Raw genomic sequence first — 26,376 nt, 5'->3', positions numbered from 1 at the left:
TGCAGAAGTAACAAAGAGGATTGATGACGGTACAGCGGTGGATATGGACTTCAGTAAAGTGTTCTACAAGGTTCCCCATGGGAAGACAGGTTAGCAAGGTTAGATCTCATGGAATACAGGGAGAACTAGCCATTTGGATACACAACTGGCTTGAAGGTTGAAGACAGAGGATGCTGGTGGAGGGTTTTTTTCAAACTGGTAGACTGTGACCAGTGAAATGCCACAAGGATCGGTGCTGGGTCCACTACTTTTCATCATTTATATAAATGATTTGGATGTCAACATAAGAGGTTTAGTTAGTAAGTTTGCAGATGACACCAAAATCGGAGGTGTAGTGGACAGTGAATATGTTTACCTCAGATTACAACAGGATCTTGATCAGATGGGCCAATAGGCTGAGGAGTGGCAGACAGAGTTTAATTTAGATGAATGCGAGATGCTGCATTTTGGGAAAGCAAATCGCAGCAGGACTTATACACTTAATGGTAAGGTCCTAGGGAGCACTGTTAAACAAAGAGACCTTGGAGTGTAGTTTCATAGCTCCTTGAAATGTAGAGTCATAGGTAAATAGGATAGGGAAAAAGGCGTTTGGTATGCTTTCCTTTATTGGTCAGAGTATTGAGTACAGGAGTTAGGAGGTCATGTTGCAGCTGGACAGGACATTGGTTAGGCCACGTTTGAAATATTGCGTGCAATTCTGGCCTCCTTCCTATCGAAAGAACTTGAAAGGGTTCAGAAAAAAATTAACAAGGATTTTGCCAGTGTTGGAGGATTTATGCTTTCGGGAGAGGTATAAGTTTCTAGTTTTTTTTCCAATAGTCTCTTTGGGAATTCAGAACAATGGGAATGAACGTTAAGGTAGTTGCATGCTCCTTAGACAATAGACAATAGATGCAGGAGTAGGCCATTCTGCCCTTCGAGCCTGCACCGCCATTCAATATGATCATGGCTGATCATTCCTAATCAGTATCCTGTTCCAGCCTTATCTCCATACCCCTTGACTCCACTATCTTTAAGAGCTCTATCCAATTCTTTCTTAAAAGAATCCAGAGACTGGGCCTCCACTGCCCTCTAGGGCAGAGCATTCCACACAGCCACCACTCTCTGGGTGAAGTAGTTTCTCCTCATCTCTGTCCTAAATGGTCTACCCCGTATTTTTAAGTTGTGTCCTCTGGTTCGGCACTCCCCCATCAACGGAAATATGTTCCCTCCTGCCAGAGTGTCCAGTCCTTTCATAATCCTATACGTTTCAATCAGATCCCCTCTCAGTCTTCTAAACTCAAGGGTATACAAGCCCAGTCACTTCAGTCTTTCCGTGTAAGGCAATCCTGCCATTCCAGGAATTGACCTCGTGAACCTACGCTGCACTCCCTCAATAGCCAGAATGTCTTTCCTCAAATTTGGAGACCAGAACTGTACACAGTACTCCAGGTGTGGTCTCACCAGGGCCCTGTACAGCTGCAGAAGAACCTCTTTGCTTCTATACTCAATCCCTCTTGTTATGAAGGCCAGCATGCTATTAGCCTTCTTCACGACCTGCTGTACCTGCATGCTAGCCTTCATTGACTGGTGGACAAGAACACCCAGATCTCTCTGAACAGCCCCTTTACCTAATTTGATACCATTGAGGTAGTAATCTGCCTTCCTGTTCTTGCCACCAAAGTGGATAACCAGGCATTTATCCACATTAAACTGCATCTGCCATACATCTGCCCACTCACCTAACTTGTCCAGGTCACCCTGTAATCCCCTAACATCCTCATCACATTTGACCCTACCACCTAGCTTTGTGTCATCAGCAAATTTGCTAATGTTATTGCTGATACCATCTTCTATATCATTTACATATATTGTAAAAAGCTGCGGTCCCAGCACGGATCCCTGCGGTACCCCACTGGTCACTGCCTGCCATTTCGAAATGGAGCCGTTAATCACTACCCTTTGTTTCCTATTAGCCAACCAATTCTCTATCCAATCTAGTACTTTGCCCCCAATCCCATGCGCCCTAATTTTACTCACTAACCTCTTGTGTGGGACTTTATCAAAAGCTTTCTGAAAGTCCAGGTACACTACATCCACTGGATCTCCCTCGTCCATCTTCCGAGTTACATCCTCAAAAAATTCAAGAAGATTAGTCAAGCATGATTTCCCCTTCGTAAATCCATGCTGACTCTGTCCTATCCTGTTACTATTATCCAGATGTGCCGTAATTTCATCCTTTATAATAGACTCCAGCATCTTTCCCACCACTGAGGTCAGACTAACTGGTCTATAATTTCCTGCTTTCTCCCGCCCACCCTTCTTAAAAAGTGGCACAACATTAGCCGCCCTCCAATCCTCAGGAACCAACCCCGATTCCATTGAACTCTGGAAAATAATCACCAGCGCATCCACGATTTCCCGAGCCACCTCCTTCAGTACCCTGGGATGCAGGCCATCAGGTCCCGGAGACTTATCAACCTTCAGACCTAACAGTCTCTCCAACACCAAATCCTGGCAAATAGAAATTCCCTTAAGTTCAGGTCCTTCAGCCACTGTTACCTCAGGGAGATTGCTTGTGTCTTCCCCAGTGAACACAGATCTGAAGTACCCATTTAATTCCTCTGCCATTTCTTCGTTCCCAGTAATATATTCCCCTGCTTCTGTCTTCAAGGGCCCAATTTTTGTCCTAACCATTTTTTTGCCTTGGACATACCTAAAAAAGCTTTTACTATCCTCCTTTATATTCTTGGCCAGTTTACCTTCGTACCTCATTTCTTCTCTGCGTATTTCCTTCTTACTAATCCTCTGTTGTTCTTTAAAAGCTTCCCAGTCCTCAGTTTTCCCGCTTATCTTCGCTAAGTTATACTTTTTCTCTTTTAACCTTATATGTTTCTTTACTTCCCTTGTCAGCCACGGCCGCCCATGTCTCCTCCTGGGATCTTTCTTCCTTTTAGGAATGAACTGATCCTGCATCTTCTGCATTATACACAGAAATATCCGCCATTGTTCCTCCACGGTCTTCCCTGTTAAGGTATTGAACCATTGAACTTTGGCCAGTTGCTCCCTCATAGCTCCATATTTCCCTTTATTCAACTGAAATATTGTCACTTCAGATTGTACCCACTCCCTCTCAAATTGCAGATTGAAGCTTATTGTATTATGGTCACTACTTCCCAATGGCTCCTTCACTTCGAGGTCACTGACCAATTCTGGTTCGTTACACAATACCAGATCCAGAATCGCCTTATCCCTGGTCGGCTCCAGCACCAGCTGCTCTAAAAATCCATCTCTGAGGCACTCCACAAAGTCTCTTTCTTGAGGCCCGATACCATCCTGATTCTCCCAGTCTACCTGCATGTTAAAATCCCCCATAACATCTTTGCGACAAGCCAATTTCAGCTCCTGATTCAACTTACCTCCAACATCCAGACTACTGTTTGGGGGCCTGTAGAATGTGAGCATTAAGTGTCACCACTGGTATGACACTGTCTTCATCTGTGGGAAGTGCACCCAACTCTAGATTCTCAGAAGCCATGTGAGGGAACTGGAGCTGAATGAACTTCGGATCATTTGAGAGGTTGAGGGGGTAATTGAGAGCACACCTTAGGTACAGGATGAAGGTAGATGGATTACAGTCAGAATACGGAAAGGGAACAGGCAGACAATGCAAGGATCCCCTAGATTTTGGATACTGTTGAAGAGGGACAACCTACCAGGGAAAAGCCAAAGTGGCCAGGTCTGTGAGACTGAGCCTGGTTCTGTGGCTCTGAAGGGAAGCGGGGAAGAACAGAAAAGTGCTAGTGGAGACTCCATAATTAGAGGAACTGAAGGGAGATTCTGTGGTCGCAGATGGCACTCCCAGAAGGTATGCTGCCTCCTAGGTGCCAGGGTCCGAGATGTCTCTGATCCAGTCTACGAGATTCTGAAGGGAGGATGGTGAGCAGCCAGAAGTCGTGGTGCACATTGGTATCTATGAAATAGCTAGGAAAAGGGGTGCAATTCTAAAAAGTGATTTCAGGGAGTTAAAGTTCGACGCTAAAATGCAGGACACTCAGAGTAGTACTGATTACTACTGGTGTCACATGCAAATGAGGTGAGGAACAGGGAGCAAGTGCAGCTAAACACATGGCTGCAGGGCTGGCGCAGGAAGGAGGACTTCAGATAGGTAAATCACTAGGGTACCTTCTGAGTAAGGTAGGACCTGTACACAAAGGATGGGTTGCACTTAAACTGGAGGGGCACCAATGTCCTGGGTGGGAGTTTCGCTAGAGCACTTCGGAGGGTTTGAACTAGTTTGGTAGGGGAATGGGAACCAGAGCAACAGATCAAATGAAAGTGTAGTTGTTGAACAGGCAGAAATAAAATGCAGAGAGTCTGTCAAGAAGGATACACAGTTGATAGGGCAAAGGGATGGCTTAATATGTGTCAGTTTCAATGCAAGGAGTGTGAGGAATAAGAGTAATGAACTTCAAGCAAGGAGGATCAGTACGTTGTGGCTATAACGAAGAGTGCATCACAGATGCAGAAAAGAAGGTTGTTGAGGAGAATTTGTCGAGGAGAGTTTGTCTACTCAATCAGTATGGGTGGACGTCAGGAAAAGGAAGGGAGCAGTCATTTGAGAGGGAGCGGGGAAGGAGAGCTCCCCCTCGATCTTGGAAAGGTGTAGATGTAACAGAATTGTTGTTATGGGTGACTTCAACATCCTCATTGATTGGAACCTCTTTAGTGCAGATGGTCTGGATGGAGCTGATTTTGTCAGGTGTGTCCAGGAAGGGTTCCTGACCCAATATGTAGATAGGCCGAGTGGGGGGAGGCCATATTGGATTTGGTGCTAGGCAACGAGCCAGGCCAGGTGTCAGATATCTCGGTGGGACAGCATTTCAGCAACAGTGACGGCTTTACCAGAGCCATGGAGAGGGACAGGAGCAGACAGTATGGGAAGGTATTTAATTGGGGGAAGGGATATTATACTGCTGTTAGACTGGAGCTGTGGAATATAAATTGGGAACAATTATTCTACAGGAAAGGTTCAACAGATATGTGGAGGCGAGTGTTGGATAACTTTGTCCCACTTAGTCCCACTTAGCCAGGCAAGGAATGGAAAGGTGAAGGAGCCTTGGATGACAAGAGCAGAGGAGTTTCTCATCAAAAGGAATAAAGGAAGCTTACTCAAGGATGAGGAAGCAAGGATCTAGCACAGTTTTAGGGGATTACACGGCAGCTAAGAAAGAACTTAAAAAATGGACTGAGAAGAGCTAGAAAAGCCTTGGCAGGAAGGATTAAGGAAAATCCAAAGGCGCTCTAAACTTATGTGAGGAATAAGCGAATGATCAGAGAGAGAGTAGAGCCAATCAGGGATAGTGGAGGGAACTTGTGCCTGGAACCTGAAGAGGTTGGGGCAGCCCTAAATTAGTTTTTTGCTTCAGTATTCATGAGAGAGGGGGACCTTGTTGATAGCAAGAACACCTTGGACTGGGTTAATAGGCTTGAACAGATTAATATTATGGAAGTGGATGCGCTGAAAATTCTGGGAAGCATCAAGATAGATAAGATCCCAGGCCGGATATATCCAAGGTTACAGGGGAAGTGAGGAAAGAGATTGCTGCACCTCTGGTGATGATCATTGTAACCTCACTCTCCATGAGAGTAGTACTGGCTAACTGGAGGGGGATGAATGTTGTTCAGGTGTTCATGAGGGTGAATAGGGAAATCCCTGGGAATTACAGACCAATATGTCTTACATCTGTGGTAAGCAAGGTACTGGAAAGGATTGAGATAGGATTTATGACCATTTGGAAAACACAGTTTGATTGAAGAGAATCAGCATGGCTTTGAGGGGGGGGCAAGTCATGCCTCACAAGCTATATTGCATTCACTGGGGATGTGACGAAACAAGTTGACAAAGGTTGAGCAGTGGATGTGGTGTATATGGATTTCAGTGAGGTATTTAGGATTCAGTAAGGCCCCATGTTGGGCGATGCCAAATTGGGGAATGAACTCAGCCAGTGATAGATTTGGAGGTAGCTGAGTACTTTAGTGAATGTGACCATAATCCGGTTAAGTTTACAATAGCAGTGAGCAGGGACAGGTATATAATGCAGGGAAAGAAGTATAATTAGCGGAAAGGCAATTACGATGCGATAAGGCAAGATTTAGGAAGCGTAGGATGGGGAAGGAAACTGTAGGGGGTGGACAAACTTGAAATGTGCAGCTCATTCACGGACCAGCTACTGCGGGTCCTTAATTAGTAAACACCTATAAAGGTAGGGAAGTAGTTGTTGAAAGGGGGAGCCATGGTTTACTCAAGACGTTGAAGCTCTTGTCGAGAGAAGAAGGAGGCTTATGTGAGGATAAGGCGGCAGGGTCAAATGGGGGGTTGAGTGTAATAGGTTAGCCAGAAAAAGATCTAAAGAGGGCTGAGAAGAGCCAGGAGGGGACATGAGAAGTTGTTGGCAGATAGGATTAAGGATAACCCTAACACTGAAATATTTGTATCATCGATAGTCACAGGTGAGGTGCCGCAAGACTGGAGGTTGGCTAATATGGTGCCACTGTTTAAGAAAGGTGGTAAGGACAAGCCAGGGAACTATAGACCAGTGAGCCTGACATCGGTGGTGGGCAAGTAGTTGGATGGAATCCTGAGGGGCAGGATGTACATGCATTTGGAAAGGCAAGGACTGATTAGAGATAGTCAACATGGCTTTGTACGTGGGAAATCATGTCTCACAAACTTGATTGAGTTTTTTAAAGTAACAAAGAGGATTGATAAGGCCAGAGCGGTAGATGTGACTTATATGGATTTCAGTAAGGCATTCGACAAGGTTCTCCATGGGAGACTAGTTAGCAAGGTTAAAGCTCACAGGATACAGGGAGAACGAGTCATTTGGATACAGAACTGGCTCAAAAGTAGAAGACAGAGGGTGGTGGTGGAGGGTTGCTTTTTTCAGACTGGAGGCTTATGACCAGTGGAGTGCCACAAGGATCTGTGCTTGGTCCACTACTTTTCTTCATTTATATAAATGATTTGGCTGTGAGCATAAGAGGTATAGTTAGTAAGTTTGCAGATGACACCAAAATTGGAGGGGAGGTGGATAGTGAAGAAGGTTATCTCAGATTACAACGGGACCTTGATCAGATGGAGTTTAATTCAGATAAATGCGAGGTGCTGCATTTTGGGAAAGCAAATCTTAGCAGGACTTATACACTTAATGGTAAGGCACTGGGGAGTGTTGCTGAACAAAGAGACCTTGGAGTGCAGGTTCATAGCTCCTTGAAAGTGGAGTCACAGGTAGATAAAGATAGTGAAGAAGGCATTTGATATGTTTTCCGTTATTGGTCAGAGTAATGAGTACAGGAGTTGAGAGGTCATGTTGCAGTTGTACAGGGCATTAGATGGGCCACTGTTGGAATATTGCGTGCAATTCTGGTCTCCTTCCTTTCAAAAAGATATTGTCAAACTTGAAAAGGTTCAGAAAAGATTTACAAGAATGTTACCAGGGTTGGAGAATTTGAGCTGTAGGGAGAGGCTAAACAGGCTGGGGCTTTTTTCCCTGGAGCGACGGAGGCTGAGGGGTGACCTCAGACATTTATAAAATCATGAGGGGCATGGATAGGGTAAATAAAGTTTTTTTTAAGCAAGATTTGAGAAGATTTGTAGCTCAGGTTGAGGTTTTGAATGTAGGTTTCTCGCTTAGTAGGAAGGTTCATTTCCGACATTTCGTTACCCTACTAGGTAACATTTTCAGTGCACCTCAAGCGAAACACTGCTGAAAATCCCTGCTTTCTATGAATATGTTTGGATTGGTGATGTTATTCCTTGTGGTGAAGTCACTTCCTGTCCTTATTCTCAGGAGGTGGTAGATAGGGGCTAACTTGCTGTGTTTGTTGATAGAGTTCCAGTTGGAATGCCATGCTTCCAGTAATTCTCATGCATGTCTTTGTTTGGCTTGTCATGGATGGGATGTATTGTCCCAGTCGAAGCAGTGTCCTTCCTCATCCGTATGTGAGGATACTAGTGAGAGATGGTCATGTCTTTTTGTGGCTAATTGGTGTTCATGTATCCTGGTGGATAGTTTTCTGCCTGTTTGTCCAATGCAGTGTTTGTTACAGTCCTAGCACGGTATTTCGTTAGTGACATTAGTTTTGCTTGTTGTCTGTACAGGATCTTTCAAGTGCATTAGCTGCTGTTTTAGTGTGTTGGTAGGTTTGTGGGCTACCATGATGTCTGAGTAGTCTGGCAATCATTTCCGAGATGTCTTTGATGTTGGGGAGTGTGGCTACGGTTTCTGGACGTGTTTTGTCTGCTTGTTTAGGTTAGTTGCCAATAAATCGGCGGACTGTGTTCATTGGGGACCCATTCTTTTTAAGTATTCAGTGTAGGTGATTTTCCTCTGCTCTGCATAGTTTCTCTGTGCTGCAGTGTGTGTTGGCTCATTGAAATAATGTTATGATGCAGCTTCATTTGTGGGTGTTGGAATGATTGCTTCTGTAGTTCAATATTTGGTCCATATGTGTTGTTTTCCTGTAGACGCTGGTTTGAAGTTCCCCATTGGCTGTTCGCTCTGCTGTGACATCTAGGAATAGCAGTTTATTGTTGTTTTCCTCCTCTTTAGTGAATTTTATGCCAGTAAGGGTATTATTGATGGTCTTGAAGGCTTCCTCTAATTCGTTTCATTTAGTGATGACAAAGGTGTCATCCAGGTAGCAGACTCAACGTTTGGGTTGGATGGTTTGCAGAGCTGTCTCTCATAGTATTCTCACATACAGATGAAGAAGGATACCACTTCGACTAGGACAACACATCCCTCCTAGACAAGCTAAACAAAGACACGCACAAGAATTCCTAGAAGCATGGCATTCCACTGGAACTCTACCAAAAACACATCGAGTTAGACTCCATCTACCACCCTGAGAAAAGGAACAGGATGTGACTTCACCACAGGAAATGACATTATCAACCCAACGAAATGCAAACGTATAAATAAAAAGTAGGAATTTTCAGCAGTGCTTCACCTGAGGCCCACTGAAGATGTTACCTAACAGGGTAACGAAACATCTGGAAATGAACCTTCCCATTCAGCAAGCAAATCTACATCCAAAGCCTCAAACTGAGCTACAAATCTTCTCAAAATTCACTAAGACCTATGGGCATAATACGCTAAACTGGCCCAAAAATGGGAAATGAATGCCATTCGACACAGTGCCACCTGTACTTCCTGCACGAATGCCTAAGGAAATAGGTACTACCGAAATGTCTTCAATACAAACCTCCCATTAACACGCCGCTAGCCATAAGAATAGCAGAACAAAATGGCTGCAGAGCGCTGAGAGAAATAATTAATGATGCCCACAACAGACTTCGTAAGTACAACTGGGAAATTTTGCATCAAAAATCTTTACTGTCATGCAACAGACCGTGAATGGATAAACACAGTACAACAAGCCACAGATATCAGGCAGTGACAAACACAGAAAATGAAAAAACTAGACCTGCAGAAAAAACTAGACAAACCTACACAACGTAACAACACTGACAACACAGACGCATGGATTTTAAAAAAAACTTATCTGACCGACCCTTAACAGACACTGAAAAATGTGTCTTAGTAAGAGGATTAAATTACAACTGTCAGGATGCGGACAAGAGATATTTCTTAGCAACATTAGAAACAACACTAAAAGACAACCAACTCACAGAAGAAACCCAGCAAACCATCAGACAGGTAAGTCGCACCAACATTAAGCAGAAAAAAGGAAGGGAACACTCAATACACAAGAAAGGAAAGCACTAGAAAGACTAAAAAAAGCATTGTTATCCTACCTGCAGACAAAGGACAGTCATTCTAAATCAAAGAGACTACATTGAAAAAGTGAACGCACTACTTACAGATACCAACACTTACCAACAAGTGGCGATAGACCCAACCCCGCAACTAGGGAACTGAATCATAGCCCTACTCAAAAAACTTAAGAAATCTGGAGAAATAAATAAGACCGACTTCCAAAAAATGAAACCAGACAGATCCAACACACCACATTTTTATGGATTACCCAAAATTCACAAACTAGGACCCCCCCCTCAGACCCATAGTCTCACCACCTGGAACACCAACTTACAGATTGGCCAAGGAGCTACACCAAAGACTAAAACATTTTAGGAGAAGACGCATGCCACTCCACCCAAGAATTCCTGAAGACCAAAGACATTAAGATAGAAGAGGATGAAATAATGGTCTCCTTTGATGGAACAGCCCTGTTTACATCAATCAACATTAACCTGGCCATGGAAACACTGACTACACTATTAGAAGACCCAAAAGACACATAGATCAAACACCACTAACTTCATCAACAAGGACAGTATCACCAAGCTAGTGGACCTATGCCATACCACACACTTCACCTTCAACAACAAAACCTACAGACAAACCAACGGAACACCCATGGGATCTTCAATATTAGGGTTCTTAGCAGAGGCAGTAATGCAGAGACTCGAACAAACAGCTCTGCCAACCATCCAACCCAAACTTTGGGTCTGCTACGTGGATGACAGCTTTATCATCACTAAACAAAACAAATTAGATGAAACCTTCAAGACCATCAATAATACCCTTACTGGCATAAAATTCACTAAAGAGGAGGAAAACAACAATAAACTGCTATTCCTAGATGTCACAGCAGAGCCAATGGGGAACTTCAAACCAGCGTCTACAGGAAAACAACACATATGGACCAAATATTGAACTACAGAAGAAATCATTCCAACATCCACAAATGAAGCTGCATCATAACATTATTTCAATGAGTCAACACACACTGCAGCACAGAGGAACTGTGCAGAGCAGAGGAAAATCACCTACACTGAATACTTAAAAAGAATGGGTCCCCAATGAACACAGTCCGCCAATTTATCGGCAACTAACCCAAACAAGCAGACAAAACACGTCCAGAAACCCGAGCCACTCTCCCCAACATCAAAGACATCTTGGAAATGACTGCCAGACTACTCAGACTCCTTGGCATCATGGTAGCCCACAAACCCACCAACATACTAAAACAGCAGCTATTGGAGTCAGATGTACAGCATGGAAACAGACCCTTCAGTCCAACCCGTCCATGCCGACCAGATATCTCAACCCAATCTAGTCTCACCTGCCAGCACCCGGCCCATATCCCTCCAAACCTTTCCTATTCATATACCCATCCAAATGCCTCTTAAATGTTGCAACTGTACCAGTCTCCACCACTTCCTCTGGCAGCTCATTCCATACACATACCACCCTCTGTAAGAAAAAGCTGCCCCTTAGATCTCTTTTATATCTTTCCCTCTCACCCTAAACCTATGCCCTCTAATTCCGGACTCCCCGACCCCAGGGAAAAGACTTTGCCTATTTACCCTATCCATGCCCCTCATAATTTTGGCAACCTCTAAGGTCAAAACAGCCTCTCCCTGTAGCTCAAATCCTCCAACCCTGGCAACATCCGCGTTAAATCTTTTCTGAACCCTTTCACGTTTCACAACATGTTTCAGATAGGAAGGAGACCAGAAACGCACGCTATATTCCAACAGTGGCCTAATCAATGTCCTGTACAGCCGCAACATGACCTCCCAACTCCTGTACTCAACACTCTTGACCAATAAAGGAAAGCATACCAAACACCTTTTTCACTATCCTATCTACCTGCGATTCCACTTTCAAGGAGTTATGAAACTGCACTCCAAGGTCTCTTTGTTCAGCAACACTCCCCAGGACCTTACCATTAAGTGTATAAGTCCTGCTAAGATTTGCTTTCCCAAAATGCAGCACCTCGCATTTATGTGAATTAAACTCCATCTACCACTTCTCAACCCATTGGCCCATCTGGTCAAGATCCTGTTGTAGTCTGAGGTAACCCTCTTCGCTGTCCACTACACCTCCAATTTTGGTGTCATCTGCAACTTACGAAGTGTACCTCTTATGCTTGCATCCAAATCATTTATGTAAATGACAAAAAGTAGAAGACCCAGCACCGATCCTTGTGGTACTCTACTGGTCACAGGCCTCCAGTCTGAAAAACAACCCACCACCAGCACCACCCTCTGTCTTCTACCTTTGAGCCAGTTCTGGATCCAAATGCCTAATCCTCCCTGTATTCCGTGAGATCTAACCTTGCTCATCAGTCTCCCATGGGGAACCTTGTCGAACGCCTTCCAGCACTCTGCCCTCATCAATCCTCTTTGAGTTTTTTGAGGAAGTAACAATCAAGTTTGTCAGACATGATTTCCCACGCACAAAGCCATGTTAACTATCCCTAATCAGTCCTTGCCTTTCCAAATACATGTACATCCTGCCCCTCAGGATTCCCTCCAACCACTTGACCACCACCAACATCAGGCTCACTGGTGTATAATTCCCTGGTTTGTCTTTACCACCCTCCTTAAACAGTGGCACCATGTTATCCAACCTCCAGTGTTCCGACACCTCACCTGTGTCTATCAATGATACAAGTATCTCAGCAAGAGGCCCAGCAATCACTTCTCTAGCTTCCCACAGAGTTCTCGGGTACACGTCTACAGGTCCTGAGGATGTATCCACCTTTACCCGTTTCAAGACATCCAGCACTTCCTCCTCTTTAATATGGACATTTTGCAAGATGTCACCATCTATTTCCCTACAGTCTCTATCTTCCATATCCTTTTCCCCAGTAAATACTGATGCAAAATACTCATTTAGTATCTCCCCCATTTTCTGCGGCTCCACACAAAGGCCACCTTGCTGATCTTTGAGGGGCCCTATTCTCTCCCTAGTTACTCTTTCATCCTTAAATGTATTTGTATAAACTCTTTGGATTCTCCTTAATTGTATTTGCCAAAGCTAGCTCATGTCCCCTTTTTGCCCCCATGATTTCCCTTTTACATATACTCCTACTTCCTTTATACTCTAAGGATTCAATCGATCTATCCTGTCTATACCTTACATATGCTTAGTTCTTTTTCTTAACCAAACCCTCAATTTCTTCAGTCATCCAGCATTCCCTATACTTACCAGCCTTTCCTTTCATCCTAAAAGGAATATACTTTGTCTGGATTCTCATTATCTGATTTCTGAAGGCTTCCCATTTTCCAGCTGTCCCTTTACCTGCGAAAATCTGCCCCCAATCAGCTTTCAAAAGTCCTTGCCTAATACCATCAAAATTGACCTCTCTCCAATTCAAAACTTCAACTTTTAGATCTCGTCTACCCTTTTCCGTCACGATTTTAAATCTAATCGAATTATGGTCGCTGGCTCCAAAGTGCTCCCCCACCTCAGTCACCTGCCCTGCCTTACTTCCTAAGAGCAAGTCAAGTTTTACACCTTCTCTAGTAGGTACATCCACATACTGAATCAGAAAATTGTCTTGTACACACTTAAATTCCTCTCCATCAAAACCCTTAACACTATGTCAGTCCCAGTCTAAGTTAAAATCCCTAACCATAACCACCTTATTATTCTTACATATAGCTGAGATCTCCTTACAAGTTTGTTTCTCAATTTCCCTCTGACTATTAAGGGGTCTATAATACAAGCCCAATAAGGTGATCACCCCTTTTTTTATTTTGCAGTTCCACCCAAATAACTTCCCTGTATTTCTGGGAATATCCTCCCTCAGCATAGCTGTAATGCTATCCCTCATCAAAAATGTCACTCACCCTCCTCTCTTGCCTCCCTTTCTGTCATTTGTATCCTGGAACATTAATCTGCCAGTCCTGCCCATCCCTGAGCCATGTTTCCATAATTGCTATGATATCCCAGTCCCATGTTCCTAACCATGCCCTGAGTTCATCTGCCTTCCCTGTTAGGCCCCTTGCATTGAAATAAATGCAGTTTAATTTATTAGTCCTACCTTGTCCCTGCCTGCCCTGTTTGACTCGCTTCTGTTCTCAGCTGTACCCATCTCAGATTGATCTCTTTCCTCACTATCTCCCTTGGTCTCACCTCCCTCCCCTTACTAGTTTTAATTCTCCCAAGCAGCTCTAGCAAATTTCCCTGCCAGTATATTAGTCCCCTTCCAATTTAGGTGAAATCCATCCTTCTTGTACAGGTCACTTCTACCCCAAAAGAGATGCCAATGATCCAAAAATGTGAATCCTTTCCCCATACACCAGCTCCTCAGCCATGCATTCATCTGCTCTATCCTCCTATTCCTGCCCTCAATAGCTATTAGCATTGAGAATAATCCAGATATTACTACTCTAGAGGACCTCCTTTTTAAATTTCTGCCGAGCTCTCTGTAATCTCCCTTCAGAATCTCAACCTTTTCCCTTCCTATATCGTTGGTTCCAACATGGACAATGACCTCTTGCTGGCCCCTCTCCCCCGTGAGAACATTCTGCACCCTCTCTGAGGCATCCTTGATCCTGACACCAGGGAAGCAACACACCATTCTGCTTTTTCATTGCTGGCCACAGAAACGTCTGTCTGTACCTTGAACTAGAGAATCCCCTAACACAATTGATCTCTTGGAGCCCGACGTACCCCTCATTGCATTAGAGCAAGTCTCCATACCAGAAACTTGGCTGTTCGTGCTACGTTCCCCCGAGAATCCATCACCCCCTACATTTTCCAAAATAGCATACCTGTTTGAAGTGGGTATATCCACAAAAGACTCCTGCACTAGCTGCCTAACCCATCTATATGACTGTATCTGAGACCTCCCCCCTTCCAATAACTGCCATCCATCACATACTGTTGCTGTTGCAAACACCTCATTGCTTCTAACGGTCTCTCCAACTGATCCATTCGATCTGATAAAATTCGCAGCCAGCTGCATATTTATGGCAGATATAATCCGCAGTAACCCTTAAACTCTCTTTAAACTCCCACATCTGACAAGAAGTGTGTGTGTGGGGGGGGTGGGCTGCTAGAGGAGGTGGTGGATGCTGGTGCAGTTGCAGCGTTTGGAGGGCATCTGGATGGGAATGTGAATGGGAGGAGTTTGGAGGGATCTGAGCCGAGTGCTGGCAAATGGGACTGGATTGGGTTGGGATGTCTGGTCAGCAAGTTGGACTGGGGGGTCTGTTCCCTGTGCTGGATATCTCTATGATTCTATGATAGGACATTGACATGGTATTTTAATTTACTGTTTTCTTTCTGCACCGATGCTGATAAGTATTTATAGAATTTTTGTTTTTAGTTCCACATAAGTTCTCTACTTTTAAGTTCTGAATAAGTGAAAATATTTGCGTGACCCATGTTTAAATTTGTTAACCTGTTTCACATCATCTCTTTGCTCTTCTACCCCATTCAGTTTCTTTCTTCCCATACCATGAAACTGCTTCACATCAATTTCTCTCAAGTTTGTTTTAATTGTTTAATTGGCACCTTTTCTCATTTCTTTCCCTATTATGTTGCAGTTATCACACTTTTTGATAGACATAGCACCCCCTCCCCTTCTCAAAGCCCTGACCCTCTGAAGAATCACTGGATCTGAAATCCTAACTCTGCTTTCTCTCCACAGTTTCTTCAGCAATTCTGCTTTTGTTTAACTATCAACATTTTTAACTTCCAACTTTGATTATCTGGATTTGAACTGGATAAGTAGGCACCAGCATAAACTGTGAATTGATTATGACAAACACTGGAAGTGGGTCTACGAGAGGAATGCCATTGCAAGACCACAATCTCAAATGAGAGAAAGAAAGAGAATTTCTTCCTGATTTAGGTTGTGGATCTATGCTGAATGAATGCAGTGAAGTTGAGGTTAATGGCATTATCATGGATGGGAAAAGCATTGACATGGGAGCATTTGCTACTGTTAGAAACATAGCCAATCGAACCAAGCTTGCTCAACTGGTAATGGAACAGTTAGTTTACTCCTACAGTACAGTTATTACACACCTTTCCAACCGAGAACACAGGGCTGGCGATGCTTATTACCTCGTTGTAGGAGAAAATAATTATCCCTGAAAATTTGTGCACTTTAGCTGTTGTATAAAACATGGCTCTGTAGACTGTGGTGAGACATCAGAACTCTCCTCATATTTCCAACCACACTGGAGTTCAGTCTTAAACTGTAGGCTTGGCTTTATTTGATTACATTGTAATAGTAACAACATTTCAACAGTATTTCAATGACATTGGTTAGGCCACTGTTGGAATATTGCATGCAATTCTGGTCTCCTTCCTATCGGAAAGACGTTGTGAAACTTGAAAGGGTTCAGAAAATATTTACAAGGGCGTTGTCAGGGTTGGAGGATTTGAGCTATAGGGAGAGGCTGAACATGCTGGGGCTATTTTCCCTGGAATGTCGGAGGCTGAGGGTAACCTTATAGAGGTTTACAAAATTATGAGGGGCATGGATAGGGTAACTCGGCAAAGTCTTCTCCCTGGGGTCGGGGAGTTCAGAACTAGAGGGCATAGGTTTAGGGTGAGAGGGGAAAGATATAAAAGAGACCCAAGGGGCAACTTTTTCATGCAGAGGGTGGTACGTGTATGGAATGAGCTGCCAGAGGATGTGGTGGAGGCTGGTACAATTGCAACATTTAGGAGGCATTTGGATGGGTATATGAATAGGAAGGGTTTGGAGGGATATAGGCCGGGTACTGGCAGGTGGGAATAGATTGGGTTCGGATATCTGGTCGGCATAGATAGGTGGGACCGATGGGTCTGTTTCCATGCTGTACATTTCTATGACTCTAAGTACGTATCACTCTATTAAACGCCATTTTTGCTCTTTCACAATCCACACACCCAGAAAATAACACAGTTTTATTCCTCTACAAACACTGCCCCAGGTTAAATGAATAGTTATAGCTTATATTTTAAGTTTAATCAAGAGACATATTCCAAAAACATCTAATCAAGAAAGAACCTACGCTACTCACTACTGCAGATTTTCTTTAGGCTACACTTAAAACAACAATTAACTTATCTGCTTCTGTGTTGTGAACTTCACCCAACAGTTCCTCCAAGATCAGTTGTGAAATTCACTGTTTGTTAATTTTCCCAGATGCTCTCCGATGTCCAGTGATACACAAATTCAAACATCAAAGGCAGTAACAATGCAGTTTCTCTCACACTCCCTCTACTGCAATGACCTCACCATGTGCTTCCTTTGTCTGCTCTTCTCACTTTTAAAACTGCTGTTGTTTTGACTTTTTTTTTCCAAAGTTCCAAAACAATGCACCAACATCTAAAACATTAATTGCTGCTCCTGCAATTCGAGGAAATCACCTCAAAAAAAAAGCAGCTGTTACAGCCAGAAATTATTCCTGTCTTCCATCTTAATGAACTTAAAAGATCCTGTACAGACAACGAGCAAAACTAATGTCACTTACAGAATACCGTGCAAGGACTTTAACAAACACTACATTGGACAAACAGGCAGAAAACTAGCCACCAGGATACATGAACACCAACTAGCCAGAAAAAGACATGACCCTCTCTCACTAGTATCCTCACATATGGATGAGGAAGGACACCACTTCGACCAAGACAACATATCCATCCATGATAAACCAAACAACGACACGCATGAGAAGCGTGTCCAATGTAGTGTTTGTTAAAGTCCTTGCACGGTATTCTGTAAGTGACATTAGTTTTGCTCGTTGTCTGTACAGGATCTTTTAAGTTCATTAAGATGGAAGACAGGAATAATTTCTGGCTGTAACAGCTGCTTTTTTTTTTGAGGTGATTTCCTCGAATTGCAGGAGCAGCAATTACTGGAAGCATAGCATTCCAACCGGAACTCTATCAACAAACACATCGAGTCAGACCCCATCTACCATCCCTGAGAAAAGGATCAGGGAATGACATCACCAAACCAAAGAAACCCAAACATATAATTTTCAGCAGTGTTTCGCCTGAGGCCCACTGACGATGTTACCTAGTAGTACGAAACGTCTGGAAACGAACCTTCCAGCTCAGCGAGCAAACCTACATCCAAAGTATTTTTTTCCCTGGGGTGGGGGAGTCCAGAACAAGAGGACGGAGGTTTAGGGTGAGAGAGGAAAGGTATAAAAGAGACCTATGGGGCGAGTTTTTCTCACAGAGGGTAGTACGTGTATGGAATGAGCTGCCAGAGGAAGTGGTGGAGGCTGGTACAATTGCAACATTTAAAAGGCATTTGGATGGGTGTACGAATAGGAAGGGTTTGGAGGGATATGGGCCAGGTGCTGGCAGGTGGGACTAGTTTGGGTTGGGATATCTGGTTGGCACGGATGGGTTGGACCGAAGGATCTGTTTCCATGCTGTACACCTCTATGATTCTGTGACTCTAAGGCCTTCTATAGGTATATCAGGAATAAAAGAATGACTAGAGTAAGATTAGGGCCAATCAGAGATAGTCGTGGAAAGTTGTGTGTGGAATCTGAGGACATAGAGAAAGCACTTAGTGAATACTTTTCATCAGTATTCACATTGCCTTTTTCCAATGTTAGTGAGAATAAAGAGATACAGTCTACAAGATTAGATGGGATTGAGGTTGACAAAGAGGATGATTTAGCAATTTTGGAAGATCTGAAAATAGATAGAACACCTGGGCCAGATGGGACCTATCCTTGGATTCTCTGGGATGCCAGGGAGGGGATTGCAGAGCCTTTGGCTTCGATCTTTATGTCATCATTGTTGACAGGAGTAGTGCCAGAAGACTGGAGGATAGCAAATGTTGTTCCCTTGTTTAAGAAGTGGAGTCAGGACAACCCTGGTAATTATAGGCCAGTGAGCTTTACTTCAGTTGTGGGTAGGGTGTTGGAAAAGGTTATAAGAGATAGGATTTATAATCATCTGGAAAGGAATAATTTGATTAGGGATAGTCAACACTGTTTGTGAAGGGTAGGTCACGCCTCACTAACCTTAATGAGTTCTTCGAGAAGGTGATAAAACAGGTGGATGAAGATAAAGCTGTTGATGTGGTGGATATGGACTTTGTAAGGCATTTAATAAGGTTCCACACGGTAGGCCTTTGCACAAAATACGGTGTTTCGGGATTGAACATGATTTAACTGCTTGGATCAGAAATTGGCTAGCTGAAAGAAGACAGAGGGTATTGGTTGCTGGGAAATGTTCATCCTGGAGCTCAGTTACCAGTGGTGTGCCACAAGGATCTGTTTTGGGACCACTGCTGTTGGTCATTTTTATAAATAATCTGGATGTGGGTATAGAAGGATGGGTTAGTTAAATTGCGGGTGACATTAAGGTAGGCAGAGTTTGGATACTGCCGAATGATGTTGTGGGTTACAGAGGGACATAGATAAGATGCAGAGCTGGGCTGAGAAGTGGCAAATGGAATTTAATGGAGAAAAATGTGAGGTAGTTCACCTTGGAAGTAGTAACAGGAATGCAGAGTACTGGGCTCATGGTAAAACTCTTGATAGCGTAGATAAACACAGAGATCTCAGTCTCCTGGTGCATCGACCCCAAGAAAGTTGTCACCCAGGTTGGTAGGGTTGTTAAGGCGGCATATGGTGTGTTATTGGTAGGAGGATTGAGTTTTGGAGCCACGAGGTCATGCTTCAGCTGTACAAAACACTGGTAAGGCCGCACCTGAAGTATTGCATTCAGTTCTGGTCACCGCATTACAGGAAAGATGTGGAAGCTTTGGAAAGAGTTCAGAGGAGATTTACCAGGATGTTGCCTGGTATGGAGGGAAGGTTTTACAATGAAAGGTTGAGGGAGCTGAAGCTGTTTTCATTGGAGAGGAGGAGGTTAAAAGGTGACTTAATTGAGACTTATAAGATAATCACAGGGTTAGATAGGGTGGACAGTGAGAGCCTTTTTCCTTGGATGGCAAAGGCTTACACAAGGGGACATAGCTTCAAATTGAGGGGTGATAATTGAGGACAGATGGTAGGGGTGGTTTCTTCACTCGGTAGTAGGGGCCTGGTACAGCCTGCCTGCAGCAGTAGTAAACCTGCCAATGTTAAGAGCATTGGACGTACATATGGATAATAATGGAACACTGCAAATTAGATGGACATAAGATTATTTTCACAGATCGGCTCAACAGAGGGCCGAAGGGTCTGTACTGCGCTGTAATGTTCCATGATCTATTTGTTAAGGTTCCCCATGGTTGGGCTCATTCAGAAAGTTTGGAGGAATGGGATACAGGGAAATTTAGCAGTCTAGATAGAGAATTGGCTGGCCAAAAGCTGGTAGTGGATGAAAAGTATTCTGCCTGGAGGTTGGTGACCAGTGCTGGCCCACAGGGATCTGTTCTTGGGCCTCTGCTCTTTGCCGTTCTTATAAATAACTTGGATGAAGAGGTGGAGTGGTCAATAGATTTGCCAATGACACAAAGGTTGGCAGTGTTGTGGATAGTACTGAGGGCTGGTGCAGGTGACAACATGATATTGACAGGATGCAGAGCTGGGCTGAGAAGTGGCACATGGACAAATGCCAAGTGACTAATTTTGGAACGTTGAATTTGAATGCTGAATACAGGGTTAAAGACAGTGTAGAGGAACAGCTGGATCTTAACAGTTCTTGCACATCGATCCGTCAAAGTTGCCACCCAAGTTGATAGGGTTATTAAGAAGACGTATGATGTTTTGGCTTTCATTAAAAGGGGACTGAGTTTAAGAGCCAAGGGGTTTTGCTGCAACTCTACAAAACCCTGGTGAGACCACACTTGGAATACTGCATCCAGTTCTCGTCGCCTTGTTATAGAAAGGATGTAATTGCTTTAGCGAGGGTGTGCAGAGGAGGTTTACCAGGGTGCTGCCTGAATTGAAGGGCTTGTCTTAGAGGTTGAGGGAGCTCAGGCTTTTCACACTGGAGAGAAGGAGGAAGAGAGGTGACTTGACAGAGGTGTATAAAGGTAATGAGAAGCATAGATAGAGTAGGCAGTCAAGGACTTTTTCCCAGGGCAGAAATGTCATGAGGGGTCATAATTTCAAAGTGATTGGAGGAAAATATGGGGAGATGTCGGAGGTAGGTTCTTTATGCAGAGAGTTGCAGGTGGAGTAATAGGGTCAAAGACATTAGGGATATTTCAGGATGTTGGGATAAGCACATGGATGGCAGTAAATTGAGGGGTGTGTAGGTCAGGTTGATCTTAGATTAAGATAGATGCTCAGCACACCATCACAGGCCAAGGGGCCTGTACTGTGCCGTACTGTTCTACGTTCTGAGACTGAGTGACCCATCACACTTCTGATCCACCTTCCAATTTCAACTTCCCCATAATTTTGAGCAGATCCAACACTCTGCTGCCTATGTGCTGACTCACACTAATTCTTGTTCACCTCACCCTGATGTAAAAAAAGTACCAGTTCCCCTCCCATTTATCTCTCCATCCCCAAGGCTCTCAGCCTCATTCCTGATGTATTCCTCCTTAGATACTGCCTGACCTGCTGTGCTTTTCCAGCACCACACTCTTGACTCTAATCTCCAGCATCTGCAATACTCACCTTCGCCTAAAAAAACCTACTAGTCGAGAAACTTTCTAATACTTGTTTTCAAGTCCCTCCATGATAGTGATCATTCCCATCTATGTAATTTCTGCTAGCCACACAATCCATCATACTCACCCAATTCTTGACACTCAAGCACGCTCAATACATCTCCACCAATCTCTGATGTTCTTTCAGTTTCCTGGGCCTCAGAATGTGCACATCTGACCCTAGCTCTCTTCAACCCTTTCTCACTTTCCTCTTGAAAGCTTAAATTGTCCTTTCCCTAATACCTCATGATGTGAGTCAGCGTCAAACACTGTTTTGTAAGATTTTAATGAACTGCCTTGCAATGTACATTAAACTGGAAATTATAGACATAAGCAATAAAGATGCACCCGTTATTGTGGCTAACTTCAATCTGAATATAGATTGGAAAAATCAAATCAGTAACAATACCGTAGAGGAGGAATTTGTGCAACGTATAGGAGATGGTTTTTTGGGGGTCATTCAGGACCCAAATGGAGGACAGGCCTTCCTAGACTGTATTCTATCCATTGGCGGGGATGGGCTAGCTCAGTTGGCTGGACTGTGTTGCAGAGAGATGCAAAAAAATCACATGCTTATTTCCTGTACTTGCTGAAGTCACTATGAAGGTGCCACATTCTCAACCTTGCCACTTGCTTGAGGGATGGTGACCTTCAGTTTAAAGCACCAGTCGTCAGCTCTCTTTAATGAGAGAGGAACCATATTGTTCTGTTGGACAATGGCAATTTAATTCCAAAATTTCAATTCCTTCATTGGAAGGGAATAATTGGCAATGTAGCTGTGAGAGGCCCCTTGTGGAGGAGTGAACAACTGAGTGAGAAAACTTTCCATTAAGATAGAGAGTAACAGAGTGATTTGGAAACTGGGGGACTTAAATCTAAAGTGATGAAATTACAACAGCAGAGGCACAAACAGGGCACAACAAATTAGGGAACACTATTGAAAGAAATGACAAACATTTAAATACCCCCAAATATCCTCCAGGGGCTATGTGGCTCCCCCTGCCTCCCCGAGGATGCTTGGAGGTGGTTTGCGATGTTGCTTAGACCAGTTTTGTGTTTGGTTCTCAGAGAAAGGGAGATGGATGTTGGTTGGTGCCTTGCATTGGGACTCATGCCAGATCTGTCATGGTCCAGTGGTGGGGTGATAGTGCTTGCTGCTGCTTGCAGAACAGGTGGGTGAAGGTGGCAGAGTGTCAGCATCTGGTGGTGGGGCAGCAGTTCTTGGCTCAGACAATTGGGCAGAATTCTTGACTTTTATTGGCTTCGCAGGGGCAGGGTGCTGGAGGTCTGAGATGTGGGGCAGAGCATGGGAGCTGCATCTATGGGCCAGGGGATCATACTGACGCATTTTGGGGGATCGGGGCAGTCGGATGTGGGACATGCGGGCAGAGGCAGTGGGGGAGGAGCAGGCATCGGGGTAGGGGATAGAGTGAAATGCCAGAGGAAGTGGTGGAGGCTGCTACAATTACACATTTAAAAGGCATCTGGATGGGTATATGAACAGGAAGGGCTTAGAGGGATATGGGCCAAGTGCTGGCAAAGGTTAGGATATCTGGTCGGCATGAATTGAAGCGTATGTTTCCGTGCTGCACATCTCTATGACTCGATAACTGCAATTACTTTTCCTTCCTGTCTGAAAAAAAAACACAAAAGGCAGCCCAGCTATGGATATTATGGACTGTACTAAATCCAAAGAGGTGGTGTACAAATTCACAAAAAAAAAGCAGATCTGAAGACTGGGAGCAGTTCAGGTTTCCACTAAAAGATAGTCTAAAAGGGGAAAATGGGATATATCAGATTAAAAAAAGATTAGTGAAAACAGTTACAATTAGAAACAGGCAAAGTTCTAAATGTGGAACTAAAAGATGGCAGAACAATTAACCACATATTTTGCTTCTATCCTCACAAAGGGGGACACAAGTAACATCCCCAAAATGTGGGGAACACATGGTCCATTGAGAGCAGAACTGAAGGAAATGTGTAGTGATGGGGAAATTGATGGGAGTTAAAGGTTTACAAATCCCCAGCACCTGGTAATCCAAACCCCAGACTATGGCCTGAGATAAGCCATGCAATTGTCAAATCTCAAAACTTGTGACATCCTATAACAGAAATGTACAAAAGACAAAACGGGGAGTACAAGGTTGAAAACTCAGTAAAAGGTAAAAACAATGACTGCAGATGCTGGAAATCAGATTCTGGATTAGTGGTGCTGGAAGAGCACAGCAGGTTCAGGCAGCATCCAAGTAGCTTCGAAATCAACGTTTCGGGCAAAAGCCCTTCATCAGGAATGATGAATCCTGATGAAGGGCTTTTGCCCGAAACGTCGATTTCGAAGCTACTTGGATGCTGCCTGAACTGCTGTGCTCTTCCAGCACCACTAATCCAGAATAAAAGAAAGTAGAAATGTCTACTGAGTTATGGAACGTTTTTCCTATCTGTGAGCTGAAAGTATTAACGTTTGAATCCTACACATTATCCCTCCTCCTGCAATGAAGTTCAAATCCATCTTCGTCATATCTTTTCCCCCTCTCCCGGTGTTCTCCCTTTTTTTCCTGTCTACAAAGTGAGAATAACATCAACACCTCAATGATTTTGCTCTCCTGGTCACTGCGATCTTGAAACCACCCAATTCCTGTTCCAGCGCCCACACATTGATCAGATTCAGTCACTTCAAAAATCACAGCCTGCCTTTGGTATTTTTCCGGATCTCTCTCTCTCTCTCACTTCCTTTTCCTGTTTTAAAGGACACACACAGACCCAGCTCAGAAGCCAGGTCTCTTCAGAGTGAAATGAGGAAATCCTAGTTGACACAAAGGCTGCCACGAGGTTGGAATTCTCTCCCAGAAACGACAGGGGCTGGTGCCTTCACCAAGATGGCCGCCCGCGCTCACCGCCCCAGAAACGACATGCGCCTTACCCTCACAAAGATGGCGGCCGGTTGTCCAGGCAACCCGAGAGGTCCTTCTCCATTTAAATAAACACTGGGCCCCTGTGGGAGCTGTATTCGAGGCTTCAGGCCTCCCCCTAAGGAGTCTCCCTCCTCCCGCGGTTTCCAATTCAACCCTGTCTCCTCTCCCTGGGGGGGGGGGGGGGCGGGAGCAGGATCATGGCGCTGGGGCCTAGCCCGGGATGTTTGTTCTTGCTCCTTCAGCCTGCGGCATCGTTCCTCTCCCACCCTCAACAACACTGCCTTTGTCCCGCCGCAGGACCCACACTGCACATGCGCTAATCCGCAAGGGGGGGCGGGGACCCCCGCGTGACGTCACCAAGGGAGGCGGTGCGATTGGGGGAGCCATCCGACCAATCGGAGACAAGAGGGGGCGGGGCTGTCGTTCCCCCCGCCCCCAATACTTGCAAGAAACTTGAAAGGTAGTTTTTAAAAACTTTTTCAGCCTGTTCAGCAATGTTACTCCCAAACATTGGAAGGCTGAAACATTGGGAAACTTTCAGACATAAACAAAGAGGCACTAAGAAAAAAAGAATTAAAAATACGTAAAAGAAACCTAGCACGAAAAAGAACAGCAAAAAGCTTCTGCTGGTATGTTAAAGGGAACTGAGTCGCTAAGGTTAAGTGTTGGTCCCTTGGAAGATGAAACCGGTGAGTTAATAAGGGGAACACTGAAACGGCAGAGATGCTAAATCAATACTTTTCCTCGGTTTTCGAGTTCGAGGACAACAGTACCATTCAGAGAGTCAGCGAGATATACAGCACAGAAAGAGATACTTCTGTCCAACTCGTCCATGCCGACCAGATATCCCAACCCAATCTAGTCCCACCTTGTCAGCACCCGGCACATACACCTCCAAACCCTTCCTATTCATGTACCCATCCAGATGCCTGTTAAATGTTGCAATTGTACCAGCCTCCACCACTTCCTCTGGCAGCTCATTCTATATAAGCACCAACCTCTGCATGAAAAAGTTGCCACTTAGGTGTCATATCTTTCCCCTCTCATCCTAAACCTATGCCCCACACCAGGGAAAATACTTTGTCTATTTATCCTATCCATGCCCCTCATGATTTTATAAACCTCTATAAGGTCACCCCCTCAGCCTCCGATGCTCCAAGGAAAACAGTCCTAGCCTATTCAACTGCCCCGATATCTCAAATCCTCCAACCCTGGCAACATCCTTGTAAATCATTTCTGAACCCTTTCAGGTTTCACAACCTCTTTCCGATAGGAAGGAGACCAGAATTGCACACATTATTCCAAAAGTGGCCTAACCAATGTCCTGTACAGTCGCAACATGACCTCCCAACTCCTGTAATACTCTGACCAACAAAGGAAAGCATATGAAACACCTTCTTCATAATCCTGTCTACCTGTGACTCCACTTTCAAGGAGCTATGAACCTGCACTCCAAGGTCTCTTTGTTCAGCAACATACCCAAGGACCGTACCATTAAGTGTATAAGTCCAGCTAAGATTTGCTTTCCCAAAATGCAGCACCTTGCATTTATCTGAATTAAACTCCGTCTGCCACTCCTCAGCCCATTGGTCCATCTGATCAAGATCCCGTTGTAATCTGAGGTAACCCTCTTCACTGTCCACTGCACCTCCAATGTTGGTGTCATCTGTAAACTTCCTAACTATACCTCTTGTGCACACATTCAATCATTTATACAAATGATGAAAAGTAGTGGACCCAGCACCAATCCTTGTGGCACTCCACTGGTCACGGGCCTCCAGTCTGAAAAACAATCCTCCACCACCATCCTGTGATTTCTACTTTTGAGCCAGTTCTGTATCTAAATGGCACGTGCCTCCTGTGTTCCATGAAATCTAACCTTGCTAACCAGTCTCCCATGAGGAACCTTGTCGAACATCTTGTTGAAGTCACATCTACCACTCTGCCCTCATCAATCCACTTTGTTACTTCTTCAAAAAACTCAATCAAGTTTGTGAGACATGATTTCCCACACACAAAACCATGTTGACTATCTCTAATCAGTCCTTGCCTTTCCAAATACATGTACATCCTGTCCCTCCGG

The 26,376-nt window shown here is 44.3% G+C and overlaps 1 protein-coding gene across 4 annotated transcripts in view; it reads right to left on the bottom strand.

Annotated features, from left to right (window-relative positions):
• LOC140460232 (uncharacterized) overlaps nucleotides 1–24,587 on the bottom strand; it is a 37,488-nt gene extending 12,901 nt beyond the window's left edge. For 2 of the 4 annotated variants that reach the window (XM_072554658.1, XM_072554657.1), the window contains exon 1: nucleotides 24,302–24,587. The gene's annotated coding sequence lies outside the window, so the exon portion shown is untranslated. Of the gene's footprint in view, nucleotides 1–21,469; nucleotides 21,873–23,966; nucleotides 24,166–24,301 lie in introns of those variants that run through there. The other 2 variants (XM_072554659.1, XM_072554660.1) reach the window with 2 other exon arrangements.
• Nucleotides 24,588–26,376: the final 1,789 nt, after the last annotated feature.

This window comes from Chiloscyllium punctatum, chromosome 36 (assembly GCF_047496795.1).
Source record: "Chiloscyllium punctatum isolate Juve2018m chromosome 36, sChiPun1.3, whole genome shotgun sequence".
Lineage (NCBI taxonomy): Eukaryota > Metazoa > Chordata > Chondrichthyes > Orectolobiformes > Hemiscylliidae > Chiloscyllium > Chiloscyllium punctatum.
This window is presented reverse-complemented; position numbering and strand designations above follow the sequence as displayed.